Source organism: Psittacula echo (genome assembly GCF_963264785.1).
Source record: "Psittacula echo genome assembly, chromosome: 4".
NCBI classification, from domain to species: domain Eukaryota; kingdom Metazoa; phylum Chordata; class Aves; order Psittaciformes; family Psittacidae; genus Psittacula; species Psittacula echo.
This window is the reverse complement of record NC_137738.1, coordinates 511,829-532,034: the sequence shown is the minus strand read 5'-3', so window position 1 is coordinate 532,034 and position 20,206 is coordinate 511,829.

The following is a 20,206-nucleotide window of genomic DNA, read 5'->3' as shown; positions in this document are numbered from 1 at the left end:
TTGTAATTCAGATTTCTTTATTCCTACTTTCTACTTCCATTAGAAGAAGCTGACATTTTACAGGTAGTTTTCCTTTCTGCAATAGTGTAATTTGCATTAGTGCAGACGCACTTATATGACCTGTCAGTAGCAGTCAATGCTTTGGAGTCAGAAAAATCCCAAATCATCAGGAAGGTGATTTCCCCAAATCAGTTTGCTTTCTAAAGGCTGGAACAGGAAGCTTGAAACATCTACTCTGAATATCACATTAGTGATAAAAGCAGGCTGGGTTTGCCTGCTGCTGACCACTTTTCGAGCGATACTTTCGTGGTTATTTGAGTTAAGAGCAACAGGGCCCCTTTGATGCTTCAAGAGAAGAGAAGCTACATGGAGACCTCAAAGCAGCTTCCAGTGTCTGAAGGGGGCTACAAGGATGCTGGAGAGGGACTCTTCATCAGGGACTGCAGCGATAGGACAAGGGGTGATGGGTTCAAACTGAAAGAGGGCAAGTTCAGGTTAGATCTAAGGCAGAAGCTCTTCCCTGTGAGGGTGCTGAGGCGCTGGCACAGGGTGCCCAGAGAAGCTGTGGCTGCCCCATCCCTGGCAGTGTTCAAGGCCAGGTTGGACACAGGGGCTTGGAGCAAGCTGCTCCAGTGGAAGGTGTCCCTGCCTGTGGCAGGGGTTGGAGCTGGGTGAGCTTTAAGGTCCCTTCCAACCCAAACCAGTCTGGGATTCTATGATCCCATGCAGCACGGGGATGCCTCCACTGGATCTAGACACAGAGAAGCAGAGCGCCTCACTCAGGATGCCCCAGAGGAGGCTGAGGACAGCTCTTTGTGGTCCAGGTTAGTGCCTACTCAATTGATCCATGCCCTCTCTTGCTAAGTGCTGTTAACTCAACTCTAAGATCAGATCTATATCCTTGATAGATGAAAACAGCAGCTGTGCTGTGATTAGTTCCGCATAGAAACAATTTGCTGCATTTTCTGCTTCTGAAAACTGCTGCAGCTCTGTGGATGGCGAGTGATTTACTCAGCAGTTCTTTTGTGACAGATAGCACCACCTCAGAAAAAACTGTAAAGCCTGACTATAGATTTTTATTGCAATATATTGTGTTATAATGCAATGTATATAATAGAGTATACATTGCATTAAAATGCAATAGTCAATGCATTATGTATCTATCCTATCATTATTCTTGACAGAAACTCTTAATATTGTAAAATTGATGATGGAATTAGAAGTCTTCTCTGAAGTCCTGAAAAGATTAAATCCAATTACAAGAGAATTTCCGGTATGAGTTAAAAGCAACCTCCATATCCCCCAATGTGAGGAAAGCTCAAACCCCTCAGCTGAATGCAAACTGAGCCGCAAGAGGAGCAAAATACACACATTTATTAAAGCCTTCTGTAAGCTGGGTGCATCCTGTGAGTAGAAGTTGATTAGAAATCTGATTAGAACCAGTAAAAATTGCTAGCAAACACAACCTGTGTTTGGCCCCAATGCCTTCAACCCGCTCTGTTAAGGCAGAGAAATTTTAAGAGCCACCTTTCCCCTTTAAACTAAAATTCAACAGCAAAACATAAAAGAGAAACTTCCAGAGATGACTCTCCTGTGTGTTGGATAATGTGCTTCCCACTGGGATTGGCTGCAGCAGGACAGGCTGCACCCACTGCTGCTGGGAGTTAAAGAGGTTATTAGCGAGGCACAGGCAGAGATGTCTAACCAGGTGAACCTGTACAGCTCTGAGGCAACGCACAGCGACTGCCAGGACAAGATGAAAAGAGAGGTAAGGCTTCGCTTTGTGTTCTCCTTTGATGCACAAATACACGCACACAAGATTAAAGCTATGCTTTCAGTACAATCATACGGCTATGATACCTGATGCAAAATCGCACTTGGCTTTAGAGGCCTGGCCTGCCTCATAAACCTCATGTATGAGAAGTTAATGATTTATTTGGCTCTTTATCCAAGACAAAGCCTCATTTCTCAGAAGCATCAGCATTTGCTGTAAAGGGACTTGAAGTTTATGGGAAAAACATGCGTGGCAGAAGCATGCTGATTTTACCATAAGTGATCTGCCTCAGGAAAGAAGTTCTGCAAAGAAATAGCCCCTGTACTTAATACAAATACAAAGCGCTTATTCCTATTAAGCCTGAGCTTCTTCTGGTGAGATTATCTCAGGCACTAGATTTCACCAGAACCAGCCCTTAGTTAAGCATCGCTAATAATGTATTTTAAGTCTAAGATACATATGCAAAGAGAGATTAATTGAGGAAAAGAAGTCTGAATTTTGCAGCAAATTGTTTTCCTTGCAGATAAGCATCCAGAATGACTTCAGTGTAAGTGGACATCCGTAACAGAAGACTTCATGGGCACTGAGCAAGAATTTATCCTTGCTTTTCATCGGTAAGGAACTTAAGAACCTGGAACAGAACAAGCTACATAGTACTAACGGTAAGAAAACAAGTTCTGTTGTATCTAGTTATGGGTGTAACATTGCTGCAAGTGTGATGCTGATATGCTGGTAAGAAAAAGTATCTTTTCTAATGTAAGTCTTCTTTTATTCCTGTCTTCAGAGAGCTTGAAATCAATATAGTAACTTGGGGTAAATCTGGTTTAACAGTGCACTGGTACTTATTCCTCATCATTTTGCATCTGGTGTAGTCATTTTGAGATGTGCAGGGTCAGTGCAAACTGTTACAAAAATTAGAATCAGATTGTTCCAAATCCCTTTATGAAGGTGCGCAAAATGTAAGGCAGGAAACCGGAAAGGCACTCCCAGTGTCTTATGGATCTCCTACTGATGCTAGGCTGGGTTCTGGAGTTATTCAAGTGAATTCTTCAGATATGATTCTGTTTACCATTAATTCACAGTCAAAGATGAGATTTATGGACCTGAACTCATGAGTTCAACCATCTGCAGTCAAGTTTCTTTGAAGAAAAGATAAGTAGCTGTAAACAGGGGAAGACCCTCAATTAATCTACATGGGGGTTTTTAGGCATTTAGAATCATGGAATCCCAGCCTGGTTTGGGTCGGAAGGGACCTTAAAACTCATCCAGCTCCAACCCCTGCCACGGGCAGGGACACCTTCCACTGGAGCAGCTTGCTCCAAGCCGCTGTGTCCAACCTGGCCTTGAACACTGCCAGGGATGGGGCAGCCACAGCTTCTCTGGGCACCCTGTGCCAGCGCCTCAGCACCCTCACAGGGAAGAGCTTCTGCCTTAGATCTAACCTGAACTTGCCCTGGTTCAGTCTGAACCCATCACCCCTTGTCCTATCGCTGCAGTCCCTGATGAAGAGTCCCTCTCCAGCATCCTTGTAGCCCCCTTCAGACACTGGAAGCTGCTCTGAGGTCTCCACGCAGCTTCTCTTCTCCAGGCTGAACAGCCCCAATGTTCTCAGCCTGGCTCCATACAGGAGGTGCTGCAGCCCCTGAGCATCCTCGTGGCCTCCTCTGGACTTGCTCCAGCAGCTCCATGTCCTTCTTATGCTGAGGGCACCCGCACTGCACACAGTGCCGCAAGCAGGGTCATGAATTCACTAGAACTCACACAGCAGAGTCTGCTCTGGGCATTTTGCTGGACAGAATATGCACAAAAATGCTTTCAAATAAATGCAGCTGGTCCTAATCCCGTGATAATTCAATCTGCTAATGCATCCTGAGCTTCAGCATGAACCAAGCCAGCTGTGAAGTGTTAGCTACATTAGAGAACACCAACCTAGCTCCTGAGCAGACCCAAGCCAATCACTATGACTTGCTTTCTTTGATCTTTGTATTTTCTGGAATAATGGCAAGAAACCAAACGAAAGTCACCACAAAATCAATCCAAGCCATGATGCAGGCTTAATCCTACCAGGAGCTCTTTTTGATGAGGGGCTTCATTATTGGTAGAGTTTCTCTGCTCGCCACATGCATTCCAGTGGTGATTCAAATTCTTTTGCCAAAATGAACTTAGAGGATAAACTGTACCTGCAATCCTAGAGCAAGCAGTAGGGGAACTAAAAAGGAAAGCTGAATTTTATATTAAAAGGTATATATGGTCCCCCTTACTTTTCTTTTCGGATGAAATCCTGACCAACATTGCTTAAATAACCAGTATAAACAATACAAAAACAGAACACAGGAAGAATGCTGAGAAAAAATAAACCACAGCCAATTCCAAGTGCACCAAAAGCTTTTTATGCACATCGTATGTTCATGTTACATTCAAACTGTGCTTCCTGCAGCCCCTCACATCCCAGCTATGATGTGGTTTCAGTAACATTTACAGGTAACAGCTTGTACTTAAAAAGAAGAAAAAAAGCAAACAAGGTTGTTTTAATAAAAGCAAATGACTTTGCATGACAGATACCATAGTTTTGGTGCAAGTCCCTTTATGCATCATGCAGTTTTCCTCCGTTTGTGAGATGCATATTCCTCAGTCAGGATTTTCACTATCCCATGTTTATTTGACAGCCAGTTGAGCAGGAATGGCCATAGAACACTGCTGCTGGAGTAGGATGGAGTTCTGGTTTTGCTCTGTGCAACTGGCCATGCATTGGACAGATGAACAGAGCAAGAAACTGGTACCTGCCCACCAGCTCCTCCATGGACCTAGTGGAAAGGCAGCAGCGCTCGAAATGCCCCGAGTCCTTTTCTTGGCTATGTTCGGGGATGATTCAAATGCAGCTTTTCACTTGCTGCCCAAATTACAGAGCATGTTTTCAGCAGTATGAGCAACCCCTCTCCAGCATCCTCGTAGCCCCCTTCAGACACTGGAAGCTGCTCTGAGGTCTCCACGCAGCTTCTCTTCTCCAGGCTGAACAGCCCCAATGTTCTCAGCCTGTCTTTGTATGGGAGGTGCTGCAGGCCCTGAGCATCCTTGTGGCCTCCTCTGGACTTGCTCCAACAGCCCCATGCCCTTCTTATGTTGAATGACTGCTTTCTGTGAGATATGGGCCTTCCTGTGACAGAGACAGCTGAACCCTGTCACGCTTTTCTCCTGATGTGAGGGGGAATTGGTTTTGTGTAGGATCAGACCAGGGTTTCAGTGTTTAAATACAGTCATGGAAGTAAAATTCCAGGGCAAGCTCTCACTTCCCCAGGTCTTTATTTAAGAACTATCATTTACTCATTTGACCCGAGACATTTCCCTTTACTTCTGCTGCCTATCTCAGGGTGGGTTGTTTTTACATTAATTCCCATTCGGGCCAAGAGGAAGGTTGTTCATTTCTGCTGGGAAGCAAAGGCGGCAGGTGAAGAGGGGAAATGATGCATTCATTCTGGTATACTATGCATTTGTTAGAGTAAATTTTAATTGGGCGACTTGCATAAATGGAATGTAAATGTGCTTTAAAAGCCAAAGTTCAACTCCTGATGTCATTAATTAGGAACTATCATGAATGAGTGTAGGGTAGGTAAAGGAAATGAAACCAAATGTGCTTTATTAACTAGTTCTTCAGGCACAGGTAAATCCATTTGAAGATGAGTTCATCCACCCCAGCTACACACTGCATACCTTACAGCCTTATTATGCACAGGGTAATAATCTACTGCTTTTGACTGCAGAAAATCTAACTCCCCTGGTTACATCCCTTAGGGACCAACGTCCAGGAGTCATGGTGAAAGATGGGTTTGCAGCTTCATCTTGGAGTCCTTACGGATTTGGTCCAAAGAAAGATGAACTGTCACATCTCCCATTACACTATCTGCCTGAATGACTTTGAATTATAGGCTGAGACAGAAGTTTTGATGACCATTAAGAAATGATTTTGATTTTCTTTATGACTTGTGGTGGTCCTGGTGTTAGCAATTCACACAGACACAGTCAGGTCTCTCATTACGTTTGCACATTTCTGTATAACCCATCCTGCAAACGCAGCTAAAGGTGTAAGTGTGTTCAAGAGCCTGGCAGAAGCCTCTTTCCTTAGATCTACATTTTCTCATGCAGTAGTAAAGTAAATGTCTGATATTGCAGACATGGAAGATAGCAAAGCCTAAAAGCTCAGATGTGCGCTGAGCGTACAGAGAGCAGCCTTGCCCTCCATCCAAGTTATCTATATATATATAGGTACTATTGCAGGATTAGTATTTTTTAATGGGCATAGAGTTTCATAGAATCACAGAATCAGCCAGGTTGGAAAAGCCCTTTCAGCTCATCCAGTCCAAGCACTGACCAGCACTGCCAAGGCCACCACTAACCCATGGCACTGAGGGCCTCAGCTACACAGTGTGTGAGCACTTCCAGGGACTGTTATTCCAGGGTTTCTTTCCATTTTCATTCTTCAGTCTCTGGTCCTACAATAACACCCTCGTTGGTGTTCCCAGTCCGTAAAACGGAGGATGGTCACTGTGCTGCTCATTGCATTTGTGTGCTAACATTATCCTTTCTCAAGGGCACATGGCACACCTGCCCTGCTAGCTAATAACCATTCAATACATGGTGGTCACAGATTAAAAGTGTAGAAATGGAAATGGAAAAGAATCCCCAACTCACAGAGGGGAAAAGACCAAACATGAGAGCAATTTATGACAGAGCATGGCAGAGCTGAAAGACAAGAGAATATTCCTTAAACAGCGCAGAACAGGACAAAAGAAAAACAAAACCTCCTAAACCACATCTGTTCATTCTTATATGGGGACGGCTGCAGATTCCCAGCCTGTTTTAAAATCAACACTTCCCAGCAAGAAGCTATACAGTAATGGATCACTTCTCTGCAGGCACTTCCTTCCCCTGACAAATGGTTCGAGCGCAGTAATAGCTTAACCAGAACTGCACAGAGGGTGACCGGCACTGATGGAGGATAAATACACTCACTGATGTGAATGTGTGTATTTACAGACACATACACATGCACGCAGGCTATTGTGTGGACCAGCTCCTTAGTGTGGATAATGATCTGTATAAAATGCAAAGCTACAGGAGATGCTTTAATAGTCAGGGGGAAAAAAGAATAGGAATTCCACATCATGCTCGTTTCTTCTGTCCCCAAGGGATGTCTCCATAAGCTCATCAGCCTAAACATCAGCTCCTCTTCCAGCAGTTGTACCTCTTCCTAGTTAGCACCCCTAGTTAAGCACATGAGCCTGCTAGCTTTACCTCCTCCTAGTTTTCCTAAGCAAGGAGAACAGCAAAGGAACTGCTCCAGAGCTCATCATAGTGCTCCCGAGTACAAGCTGAAGCACATTTTTCCCTGAGGCAGAGAATAATCTGCACCCTAATGTAAATGGCTGATACAAAGCCAATGCACTGATTTCTGCCTCAGCTAAATCCTTAACTTAGCACTTATGTCAGACATTAGATTTTTATAGGGCTTGGGCCAAGGTCTGAATTTCATCAGGAGCTCACTCATTTGAGAAGACAACTCAGTGTGCTCTGTGGGGTGACAAACCAGAGCACTTACCCATTGGAGAGATGTGAAGGAAGATTCTGGTTTTCCAGCTTTCTGGAATTTCACATTTCCTCATTTAATAGAAGTTTGATACAAACAAAAGTTTCAGAGTGAAACTGTGATCTCATTCCCTAGTTCCAAAGCTGAGCCTTTCCCCTCAGGTGAAAAGCACCCAGAATATTGTGCACACAGGGCTTCAGCAATCTCTGCCAATCCTGGCAACGTTGAAATGCTTGGGAATCACACTGAATCTGCTCAGTCCTCACCAGGGCTGGGGAATGAATTAGCACTAGAGATCTGCTGCTTTTCTCCTACTCCATAGTCACATTTCTGGGAGACTGCCATTTTCCAAAGACACCAATGCAACGATGTGAGATCTAGCTTACGTTAATGGGGCTTGTAGGTTCTGTCCTGAACCAAAATGTGCATTTCATGAGACCCGCAGGAAATGAAGCAGCTCTCCCTGAAAGTGTCATTAATGGCTCAGAATTGCCATTTTGGGATACTCAGTACAAAGCTGCAACCTGGAAGCTTGATTTTTCAGGAGGTAGGTGCTCAGCACTTCCTTAAAATAGAATCATAGAATCCCAGACTGGTTTGGGTTGGAAAGGACCTTAAAGCTCACCCAGTTCCAACCCCTGCCATGGGCAGGGACACCTTCCACTGGAGCAGCTTGCTCCAAGCCCCTGTGTCCAACCTGGCCTTGAACACTGCCAGGGATGGGGCAGCCACAGCTTCTCTGGGCACCCTGGGCCAGCGCCTCAGCACCCTCACAGGGAAGAGCTTCTGCCTTAGATCTAACCTGAACTTGCCCTCTTTCAGTTTGAACCCATCACCCCTTGTCCTGTCGCTGCAGTCCCTGATGAAGAGTCCCTCTCCAGCATCCTTGTAGCCCCCTTCAGACACTGGAAGCTGCTCTGAGGTCTCCCCGCAGCTTCTCTTCTCCAGGCTGAACAGCCCCAATGTTCTCAGCCTGGCTCCATACGGGAGGTGCTGCGGCCCCTGAGCATCCTATGTTATATGACAATGGAGTAAGACCAGGAGATACTTAGGTATGCCTTAACCTCAGACCATTGTGAGTAATTTACAGACCCTGGGTGAAGCAAGTACACACTAACACCAAGAAGACTGGGTTGTAACCTGTATTATACTGTAGCAGCTAAGCAACTTTATCAAAACGAATGAGAACAGACACAGCAGTTAACAAACTCAGCCCATTTTAAAACCTCTGTTATATTTTAACTAAACACATAATTAAAAGCTTTAATGGAAGCTCTCTAGTTCTCCTCAAGTCCCCAGGCAAGACTCCAGTCCATTCAGTGTTACAGGTGCTGATTTATGCCCTTGGGTAATTTAAAGGGACTGAACCTTAGGCTGCTTCTGTGGGGAGGCAAAATCCCAGCTCACAAAGAAAAACTCCAGATCCTCTGTGTTGGAGGAAAGAGGAGTCTTACTGATTTATATACTCTATACATCAGGAAGGAGTAATTTAATCTTCCTCTAACTCAGGTATCAATTTTCTTCCCTTACATCAGTGACCTCTGGGAACTTCTTATAACTCAAGCCTCACTTGGGAGAGTTAACAATATCCGACACCTTGTGGTGAGCCAAAACAGCTGTTCTTCTGCCAAACATGGCACCATAAGGAACCCCACCTATCTGCAAAGGAACATCATCTCAAAGGAGCACAGGGAGTGATCCTGCCCTGACTGTGCCATCAGCAGCAGCTGTGGAGCACAGCTGGGTATAAAGAGCATCACATCTTCACCACTTCCAGGTATGTCAGTGGGAGCAGGATTGGATTTGTGGCTGCCTGGCTGCTCCTCACCGTGTGTCTGGGCTTGTGCTGCTCACCCTGAAGAGGGGCACCAGTGAAATTGCAAAGGGAGATTTCCTGCAGCTCTTTCCACTTTGGTGCAGGAAACTAGACAGCACTGTAAGTAACAGGCGATGAGCTCTGTGGGGAGCGCGTTCCCCTTTCTATCAGGTAAGGTGAAGTGGCTCACAGGTTCAGACTATCAGCTACATGTACAAGAATCTCAGCAACTGTGTTTTCAGTTGTTCATCTTTCTTCTGTTTTCTCAGTGGAAAATTGCTTAAATATAACTTACATTCAAGCCACCAGAAAGCTATAAACAGCTCCTAGTCTGAAGCTTCCCAAACTCTGTCAATTAAAAATCCAACCAAACTAAACAAATTAAGATATTCCTACAAAAGGTACTGTGCAACAACCTGCAGCCCAAGGAAAATGTGCCAGAGAAATGAAACGATGGGGGAAAACCAGCCTATTTCCTTTGAGGGCTGGGTAAAAGTCACTGGAATGTGTGTAGCCTGCATTGTGTATTTCAGGGTGACCTCTTCCTGTGGTTCATGTTTTCCATAGCATCCCTCTAGGAAGAAGGAGACTTCAAGTGTACCTCCAGGCCCTGAGCTAAAGGCTATGCCAGTGTTGTCCGGTGACACTCACTGCAGCTGAGGCACCAGCTCATTGCTGACCAGCTACTCTGAGAAGCTCAGTTCTGCTGACCCCAGCACTGGTCTGATCGCCTCCTGCATCAGTGGGACTTGCAAAGGAAGGCTGGAGACAAGAATTTGGGTTTCCTAATTGTCTATCTGCCAGACTGTTGTGAAATGGTCTTTATTTACCGTCGATATGTGCAATAAAGTGCTGGATGTTGAGCTGGTATGAAATTTGAGGTGAGATGTTCTAAATTGACCCCAGTCATGAATAACGTGATCTCTCTTTAGCATCTCTTAAAGGACACCACTGCTGAGCTTGTTTAAATCTTGTAACAATTCTCTTGTTCATGTCTTTGAATTGTCAACCAAGCAACAGAAGTTAAACCCCTTAAAGCACTACCCAGCTCCTCTCCCCTGCAAGTTAAGCACGAGGTACTACACCAGAGGTAAGAAATCAGCTTGTCCTTGGGGTTTGCACCTGGAGCAACCAAATAGTTTACCATTCCCCAGGCTGCATTAAGTACTTTGCCAATACCTGTGTGAAACATACATGAACAGGAGTATGTTTTTGCTTTAATTGTAAGCTGTTCTGCTTGGCAGCCAAGTGAAATTGCTAGAGATGATCTATACATGCCCATATATGTATTTACTCCAGATTTATTCGTGTTAAAACTCTGCTTGTGTAATGCCTATACCACAATTATGTCTGTTCTATGCACTGTAAGCACAACCAATAAATAAACATGCCAGTCAAAACCCCACCTCAACTCAGGCAGCAATGGGATCTTGGCTTAGACTGAAGAAGTTAACATTATAATTTAAGAGCTGGAGTTTGCTGTACTTTAAGTTCTGCCCCATCCCTGGAGACATTCCAGGCCAGGCTGGATGTGGTTCTGAGCAACCTGATCTGTGTGAAGATGTCCCTGCTCATTGCAAGGGGCTGGAACTAGATGAGATCTGAAGGTCCCTTCCAACCCAAACGATTCTGTGATTATGGAGAACAAGCTTTCTTTGCACCTCTCTAACTTTTTATGTACTTCTATGCAAGCTCTGCACCATCCAGGTAATTGAAGGTGATTATTCATTCACGCCCCTCACTGATTTCAGAAGGAATTAAACATCTACCTAAGGATCCCTGCTGTCCTCTTCACCTCTGTGCCTCGGTTCCCAGCCTATGGAATAGAGGTGAAACTTCTTTAGGTACAACCCTAAGGATGTTTGCAGTAACTCAGCCACTGTGTCTGAAGGATGGTCCTGCCCAAGGCAGCAGCTGGGCACGCTTTCTCTTTGGTTGGTTAGGTAGGGTTTGTGCTGTTAGGTTAAACAAGCAACCTAGCACCCAAATCCTACCCAAAGAACTTACACACAGCTCTGCTGCAGGGGGGAAGGAGCCAGGCTCTGAAGGAAACTGCCTGCAGGCTCTGAATTCCCAGGGTACTTTTCCTAGCTAGAGGAGATTCCTCTCTGTACTCCCAACGCTCTAAGCATCCTGAAAACCTGGCCTGAGGCAAGGAATAAATGGGGGTGGAGAGGTGGGACCGGAGCTGTTGTGCCACCTTCTTGCTTTCCTCTGTAAAATGAATCCCTTCAAATGGAATTTTGACTGAACTAATTGCAACACTCATTTGCCCACAGCTACAAGGCTCTGGAAGTAGCTTATATAGAGCCCTTCCACAGCAACAGAGCCCAGGGTCAGGTAGGAAGCTTGCTAGTAATTAGGGCTAATGGTGCCCCATTTACAGCAGACCCACTGAAAGGCGTCTTTCGGTAAGGACGCAGGAGGGCGGGTTATTGATGTAGTTTGCAGGCAGCCGCACTCACACACATGGCAGTGGCCGCTGCTTAGGAAAACCTGACGGAGATTAGGTTTTGATTAAAGATTTCAAGGTGTTTTCCTCCCATGCGATCAAGCAGAACCCTCTTGGGTTTATTTTCTATTGCACAGCAGCAAGGGAATAATGCTTTCACTTGGGTAGAGGGGAGGTGCTGGGAAATATATGCTGGTACCACGCTGCATTACTCCCCAGCCCGGGAGGGCCTTGCTCATAAGGAGCCGATCCATTTCTCTGTCTGATGGTAGCATTACAGTGCTGCCAGCAGTAGGAAAACACTTATAGCAAAACAGGATGTTGCAATGGGTACGCAGCTCTTCCTGACCAAGAAGAAAACGATTCATCAGACCACTCGATGTTACTTAACATAGGAAAACCTCGTGGCTACGCGACCAGATCCGTAGCTTCTGCTCCAAGTTGCTGTCTTCCCACGGCTGGGAGTCAGAGCCATGGGGAGCGCGGCTGGCGGTGCGGGGAGATGTAACCTGAGGTTACAGTGAAAGACGAAGAAAAGCTTCCCCAAACTCGGCTGACCGGACAGACTCACCTAAAACCCATTCTGTTTCAGCGGCTCATGTCAGACCGCGCAGCCACCCCCCCGCCGGCTGCCGGACGGGATAAGCGGGACGTTACCCCCGAAGGGCTCGTACCGCAGGAGCTGCGCGGGCCACGGCCCCGGCTGCGGGACCCCGCGCCGCCCGCAGGGGAAGCGGCGGCTGCCAGCGCGGGCGGAGTCGGAAGCACGACAGCACCAGCACGGGGCGTTGGGGCGGCGCTGCCGGCGGCGGGAGGAGCTCGGCGCTGGCTGCCGCGCTGGGGTCGCGGCGCAGGGACGGAGCCGGGCAGCGCCGCCGCCGGCCCCGCAGCAGCGGCAGCAGGAGGAGGAGGAGGAGCCGCTGCCGCGGGCAGCTCATGAGCCCCGGGCCGCGGAGCCGCCGCTGCTGTCCGCCGCCGCTCCGCGGGTGAATGAACCTGTCCCGGCCGGCAGCGGCGGCTTCGATTCGGGCTGCGGCACCGGCCTGGCCGCGCGCGGAAGATGGACGGTTTCGCCGGGAGTTTGGGTGAGCAGCGGGAAGCGGGAGGGCGGGACGGGACGGGATGGGGCAGGCGGCCGCGCACCTGCGCCGAGCCGCGGGGGATGCGCGGGGCCCGGCCCGCGGGCCGCGGAGGGGAAGGGGAACGAGAAGGGAGGGAGGGCGATGCCATCGCGAAATCTGCTCAGCTTCAAACCATCTGTTGCGAGCGCTCCGGCTGCACTTGCCTCCTTTGTTCTTCCCTCGCCTGGGCTGGCGCTGCCCCGGGGTTCGTGCGGTTTGGGTTAAGTTGTGATTGTTCCTTCGTTACTGTTTGTTTTCGGTGCGATTGTTTTATTCGCCCCCCGCATCCCCGTTTTGCTCGGAGTTGGGAGCGGTGGCAGCGGCCGCGGAGGAGGCGGCAGAGTCCTGTGTTGCCCGAGGAGCCCCCCTGGTTCCTTGGGTGTCGGGGTCTGCTGCTGTGCTCGGGAGTACTCGGTGCCTTCTCCCGGTATTCCCAGAGAGCGGCCAGGCTGCGTTCTCTTCGGTTCTGTGGAGGCTGCGGCAGGTTGGCATCGGCTTCTGTAGAGGGAAAAGTAGCCCGCTTTGTGGATGGTGCGGAGGGCAGATTGCGCCTCGTGTGAAGCCGTCCTGATTGAAAGTGTGAGCTAAAAACGTTTCCGAATGCCAGGGTTAGAAAGCGTGGACGTTCCTGGGTGTTTCGTGTAAAGTTCCAAGGGCACCGTGGGGCAGAGTGTTTGCTCTGTGGTGACATTACATGTAGTCCTACCTGCTTGTGCTCTGCTGCGCCTTCTCTTTGCTTTCAGCACCTGGTGCAGGCGTTTGGCAGTCGATCTCCCTCCACCTCTTGTGGAGGAATAAATCTGTGCCTCCCCAAATCAGATTAATTTGTTTTTACAGCGCTCCTGTGAGAGCTGCAATAATAGCGAACAGGTCTCCGTTTTCTGGAAAAACTGACTCATTTAAACCCTCCTGAGTGTGTCTCGAACCTTTCAGGTTTGGAAACGTCAGCTCCTGCATTGTGGGCACCGGTCCAGACCAAACTGGTGCACCGTAATTAAGAGTACACGTTGGTAGGCTGGCTCTTTGCCTGATGCCCTCTCCTCGCTCAAGTAACTGCAGTGGTCGTTTTATATCCGAGGAGGATCAAAAAGCGACCCGCGGAGGAATGGTGCGGGTGCTGTTCCCGGTTTCCAGAGGGGACGTTGTGCCTGTGGGTGACACATGGAAATGATGCAGATGTGTCCGGTTAATATTTATGAGCCTCGTTACCCAGCGGTGGAGCTGATCACCATATCAAAAGGCACCGGTATCGCTATAACTCATGGAGTATTGGCCCCGCTGAGGTTGGTAGTTAGAAATAACCGTTTTCTGTTGGAAACAGAACCCCCCCACCGCCAGTTGTTTTGCAGCACTAAACCATGGTTTTCCTGGAGGTTGGATGCAGGCTGGCTGGGTGGCTGGAGGGGCGATGGGCTCCTCAGAGCAGCCCTCTTAAGGGGGGCTCCATCTGCACCTTTGTTTGTTTCACTGTTTGGTCAGGAAGGCGCTGTGATTTTATTAGGATTTAACGAGGATTAAACTCAGCTCAGTGTTTACAACTGTGTATGATGATCTACGCTGTCAGTTGCCCTTTGATTTTGCTGTTGTGGCGAGCAGGGTGGTTGGATGTGGGCTGAGGAGAGGCCATTCCCAGAACCCTTAGTTTAAAGTGTAAAACTTTGTGTGGCTGCCTTGTTTTCAGGTTTGGATCATGCTACTTAGCCCTCTCCTGTCATTCTAATCCCTTGTTGCTTGCTGTAGCTGCTAACAAGCATGTAGTGTACGCAAAGATGTGTGAATTGTTCCGAGATGGGGTTTTCTTTAACATCTCTAATTAAAATCTAATGGCCTGAGTTTAATCAGCTGCCTGCTAAATGGCTTTTAGGAAGGCCATAAATTAATGTAGTTTTGACTGAAACATAAAAATTAATTAAGAATTATTGGTGGCAGAACTGTGCTATCGATGTATGTGCGTGCTCAAGCAGTCAAGCGAGCTTATTAGAGAGCAAGTTGTCCTTTTAATGCCTCCTCCTGTCATTATCTGGAAGGCAAACTGTTATTACACATTGTGCCCTGCAGCACAGGCAGAAATACCTCCTTACGTGTCTCGCAGTTGAAAACACACAGCTGTTTTCTTTTGGCTTCCACATGGCAGTTTTTATGAGAATAAACAGATGAAAGAAACCATTTTAGATGTAATTTAGAAAATGGGTTTGGTTATTGGTTTAGTAAATGCTTATGTAGTGCTCGACTTAAGAGTGTACAGTTACTGTGTACAGTAAAGAGAAATAATATATGTGTTCTGAGTTAGCTGAAATACGTATTGATTCTCTCTCTTGATAAAACACTGAGTTATTCCACATTTGCTTGGGCTTCAGTACCTTTTGAATATCACCAGCAACAAAGTGGTTATCGAATCCCATTTATTGTCTCAAATAGGACACTCACACTGTACACTTGAGCACTTCCAACGTGTCAGAGGGCTCAGTGGATTTTGGCCATCCACTTTTTCAGCTGCATCCCTTGCAGTGCAGGAATGTGCTTCTGAGTGGGAATAAGAAGCCCACAAACTATAGGGACTGTAGTGATAGGACAAGGGGTAAGGGGTTCAAACTTAAACAGAGGAAGTTTAGATTGGATCTAAGGAAGAAATTCTTTACTGTGAGGGTGGTGAGGCACTGGAATGGGTTGCCCAGGGAGGTTGTGAATGCTCCATCCCTGGCGGTGTTCAAGGCCAGGTTGGACAGAGCCTTGGGTGGCATGGTTTAGTGTGAGGTGTCCCTGCCCATGGCAGGGGAGTTGGAACTGGATGATTTTAAGGTCCTTTCCAGCTCTAATGATCCTATGGACTTGGTGTGAGGGCTGGGCCCCTGCTTTGTGCCCTCACCGAGACAAGAGCACAGCATGGGTGTCTGCTCCAGCTCAGACAAGTTCTCTCTTAGGGTCCCACTCAAAGCAGCCCACAGATGGTGTCTTTAGGGGAAAGCACTGTTAATGCAAGCAGAGAGTTCTGCCAAAAAAAGAAAAGGCAAACAAAGCAGAAAGCCCATGTGGGAAATAGGGCTGTGAGGGTCGCCCTGCTTTAGCCCCCTCTCCTCTCCGTGTATCTCTTCCATCCTCACACTGGTGCCTGTGAGCCCATAAAGAACTGGTCCAGAGGTGCCCATCAGGGAGCTGTAGAAGACTGTCAGTTTTCTGGCCATCAGTAACTTTGATTTTTGTGTATCACTGCGGATTATGTTCATTTACAGCCCTGGCTGTGTTGTCAAGTTTCTGCTTAGACTGGCTGGTTAGAGGGTTGGAGGAGCAGGATGTGTGATGGGAGCGCTGAGGGTGCATGGGACGTGGTGGCACTGTGAGTAGTTGGCAGCTCTTAGGCTGGCTGTGCTGTATTGTGCAGCATGGAAGATGATACCTTTTGGGGGCCCAAAATATACCTTTCTGGTGCAGCTGATGTGCACCTTCAGCTCAAAGGTGTCTCGATGCTATCTTAATGTGAAGCATTTGTCACTCTGTCACTTGTCTGTGGCACCTCTTAAGCTGTTCATTTTTCTTGCTTTCTGTGAGGTTAATTGGCTGAGGTACAGGTCTGTTAGACTTGGGTTCATGAAGAGTAAGCCTGGGGCTGGTGACAGATGCTCTTTGGTGGACAGTTTTCCATTGCTTGTAGCTGTCTCATTGTTTTCCCTTCCGAGACAGCTTCTGCTAATGGAGCTCTGTAACAGTAACTCATTGTAAAGAAAGATGCGGAAGCGTTCATTGCACTGTGTTAGACAAATCACTACAGCTGGTTGTGTGCTTGTCACCAGCGAATGATAACAACGTGGTGTAAAGCGTTTCAACAGCATCTCCCCAGTGATGAGGTCTGGGGAGGAGGAAGAGTAACTCATGAAAATAAAGGAAGTTGTCTTGAATTCAGGGTCCTGGAGCTTAGAGACAGTCTGTACGCAGAAGTGCTCCATGACTGGCAGTATTTCCACAGAGAAATTAAACCCAACCTTTTGGAAGGCTCAGTCAGGGGTTTTTCTTTAAAGAGTAGTTGAGCTCATGCATTTTTGTAGAGAAACAGAAGGCGAAGGAGAGGTGTTCTGACCAAGTGGAGACCAGCTTTTGCTCTGCTGTTGATGTTGCAGGGAGAACAGGGAAAATAACAAGGTTCATTTTATGTAGTGTCTATATATTGTTCTGTCATTGTATATGTAAGCTACTAACTGCTGTATATGTACTAACTACGTACTGGAGGGGTGGCATGTAGGTCGGTTCCTAATTTCCCCCCCTGCCATTTCTTCTACTGGGTTTTGTATGAAAGCTGTTGGAACACATTCCTGTCTCACAGGTCGGTCGGGTCTGCCTGGGGTGGCTGCGGCAGTGGCGAATGTGCTGCTCCTCTGCACTGGAAGAGCCACCAGCATGTCTGGAACCCATGGCTTTGCTAGAACCCAGTAAGTGCCGTGAGGCAGGTAATGCTGAGAGCTCGGGCAGAGAGCCCTTGAGCTCGGAGCCTGGGGAGCGTGTGTGCATCATGATTCATCTCTGGCTGGGTTCAGTACTGAGCAGAAGGAGTGTGTGGAATGAGTGGTGGTGACAACTTGGGGAGGTTTTGCTTTATTTGGGCTAGGACATGAAGTTTGATGGTTGCCCATCTAAACTGTGCAAGCGGCCGGGGTGCTGCAGTGCAATTGCTCACAGCTACAGGAGTTCACCTTCCTTCCCAGTGCTCTGCCCCTGGGATTGCTGTGTGCTGTTGTCAGTGTGATGCTGAAGAGCTTTGGCAGGACATCAGTCTGTCCTGCCTGAGGAGGATGGCCTCAGATGTGCCCGTGGAGATCAACTAGAGCAGTGAGAACAGGCTGTTTGCTTTAGGAACCCGGTGGTGGCCCACCTTTTCCTGAAAGGGTCTCTAGTCGATGGGCAGCGAGGGGGAGCGTTTTGCTCTGTAGGCAGCTGGGAAGCAAAGGATGGTGTGTTTAAAGAACGGTCCTTTCTCTGCACAGAGCAGTCGCCGATATTTGGCCTGGTTGTGAGGAACACACTGGCTTTTAAAAACGAAAGAACAAACAGAATCCCAAACACAGGAGTCTCCATTAGAAAGACTCCTCTCTCCTTCAGAAGGGCTTTTAACGCCTGGGATGCTGGGAAGAATTTTTGGCCTCACCGTGTTTTTCATACTCTTTAACTGAATCACTTTTGATATGAGGGCTGTAGTTACCTGACAGGATTTTCTCTTGCCTGAAGAACCTGGTCTGGAAGGATATTTATGTGGTTTTCTATGCTTTATATCATGCAGGGTGTAAAGATACAATCAAAGGAAAAGGTTGGTCAAGAACAGTGCTCTTACGAGCATTATATTGGTGATTGTGCAGTTAATAACAACTCACTAAACAGGGAAATCTGCAAATCACTCCTTGCTCTTCAGAGTAGCTGCTTCCCTTCTTCGTGTTGTTTCTATGAGGTATGGAGGTTTATTTTCCCCTTCTCTCTTTAGGCCCTTGCTAAATATAATTTTTATGAATGCAATTTTAAGGCCAAGACCGTAGTTCCCGTTTTACTTGCACATAATGTAATAGGAAGGGGGTTAGAGGGTGATTAATTTTCTAAGAACATGGCATGTAGGATGGCAGCGCAAGTGTCTCTGTGCTTGCTGGTGTTGGGCATTTCTAACAGGACATTCTTCTGTTTAAAGAGATGAGAATCACCCAATAAACAACTTTGAATCAGCTTTACTCACGGCAGGAAATCTTACTTGCGAGTTACTTGCGATGCAGGATTCTGGGTTGCTAGGCTTGTCTTTCGTTGGGCACTGCAGGATGGGTACCTGGGTGCTGTGTGGCGATGTGCAAGCTCTTCCGAGAGGTTCAAGTCATCTTCAGGAAGCACAGATGTGTGCACTCAGATTGGAAAGGGCTCGCAGCCTGAGCCGATAGCTCAGTAAGTGGAAGTAAATGGGTGGGATGTGAGGAGAGACACCAGAGTCAGTAAAGCCTGAGTTTATTGCTGAATCTTGGAACATATGAAATGTTTTTCTCTTCTGGTTTTGCTATTTCTGTTTTTCATCGTGGTTTTTGTTACTTCTTCCTCCTTCCTGTTCCCCTTTACTGATGACTTCTGTTTAATATTTGTGTTTCTTTTGCCCCATGTTGTAAGTGTTCGTGCTGCATACCATCAGTGAGTATACTACAGTCAGCTTTCTGCCCTAAGACTTCGTACTGGGTTGGCTGAACTAGTTGTTTATTATTGTTTGTATTGTTTTGCCTCTCAGTGGGTTGCCGCTCTGCTCATCCTCAGCAGTTTCTGCTAAATATAGCTGTGTCTTTATGTTCTTCAACTGCTTGTTTCTCATCTACTCCTCTGACTTTTTAATGTCTGTGCAGCTCTGCTTTGCACAACAGCGCTGTTCAGCAGGAATTACAACTGCTTTTTCAGCAAGCGTTGGAGAATCCAGGTTCTTTCTTTGGCTGGGGGTCCACGCTGCCTTTCTGCCCCATCTCATGATGTGCTTTGCATGCTCTTGCAGCTTTTAGGCAAGATAATTTTGAGTGCAAATCTGCTTTACTGTAGTATTCATCATAGTTCCATATTTAAATACGTTTCTTTAGCTCTCTGGAGCTGTTTGCATGTGTAAACGGCTCTTACTCTTAATAGAAGCGCAGTGGAAGGGGGAAGAGTGGAAGCAGCACAGCTATGTTCTATAAACAGCTATATATGTTGGAGAGGTACAACCACCTTGGATTTCAGATGGATTCAATGAAGGAAAACCACTCCCTGTTGGCTTTTGCATGAATTCAGTCTTGCTTCGATGAAACCCAGCCCGTAGCTGTGAGTGCAGTGCTCCAGCCTGGAGCTGGTTCCCACTTCTCCTGCCAGTTCCTTTGGGCTTACGAAAAAGAGGGGAAGTGGAGGGGGGCTGTTTTGTGTTGGAATGTGTTTTGGGTTTGTGTAAACAGTTTTAATGCATCAAGCTCCGTTGGCAGGCTGTCGTAATCCGCTGGGAAAATTGGGAGTTTGGAGCCCAGTGGATAAATTACAGTCACAAAAGCTTCTTAAGCCCCAGATTTGGTTCCCTAAAGGGATGCTGTAAATTAGTTAGGCCTAGAAATGTGGTTTAATTAAAGTAAATGCTTTTGCATGAGAACTTTATAATTATAAAGACCAGAGTTGGATTTCTTTCTTCTGAGTTGAGGGCACAAAAGCAAGAAAAGAGCTATTCACAAGAGAAGCTTCTATTTGCTGTTCAACCACAAGAGGTGATGATGTTGCCACTGTTTTATGGTTTTAAATGGAATTAGGACATAAAGGTGTAGAAATAGTTTACAAATGCTTCATGTCAGTCAGGAGCTGAGGTGAGCAAGCCCTCGCATGTGTAACTACACTTGTAATCCCAAATGTACAAGAAGATGAACAGCAGAGCTACTGTTTTGCTTACGTTTTACTGTATGTTACGTTTTCCTCCTCCTTAGAGAACACATCAGGGTTCTGATGAGGT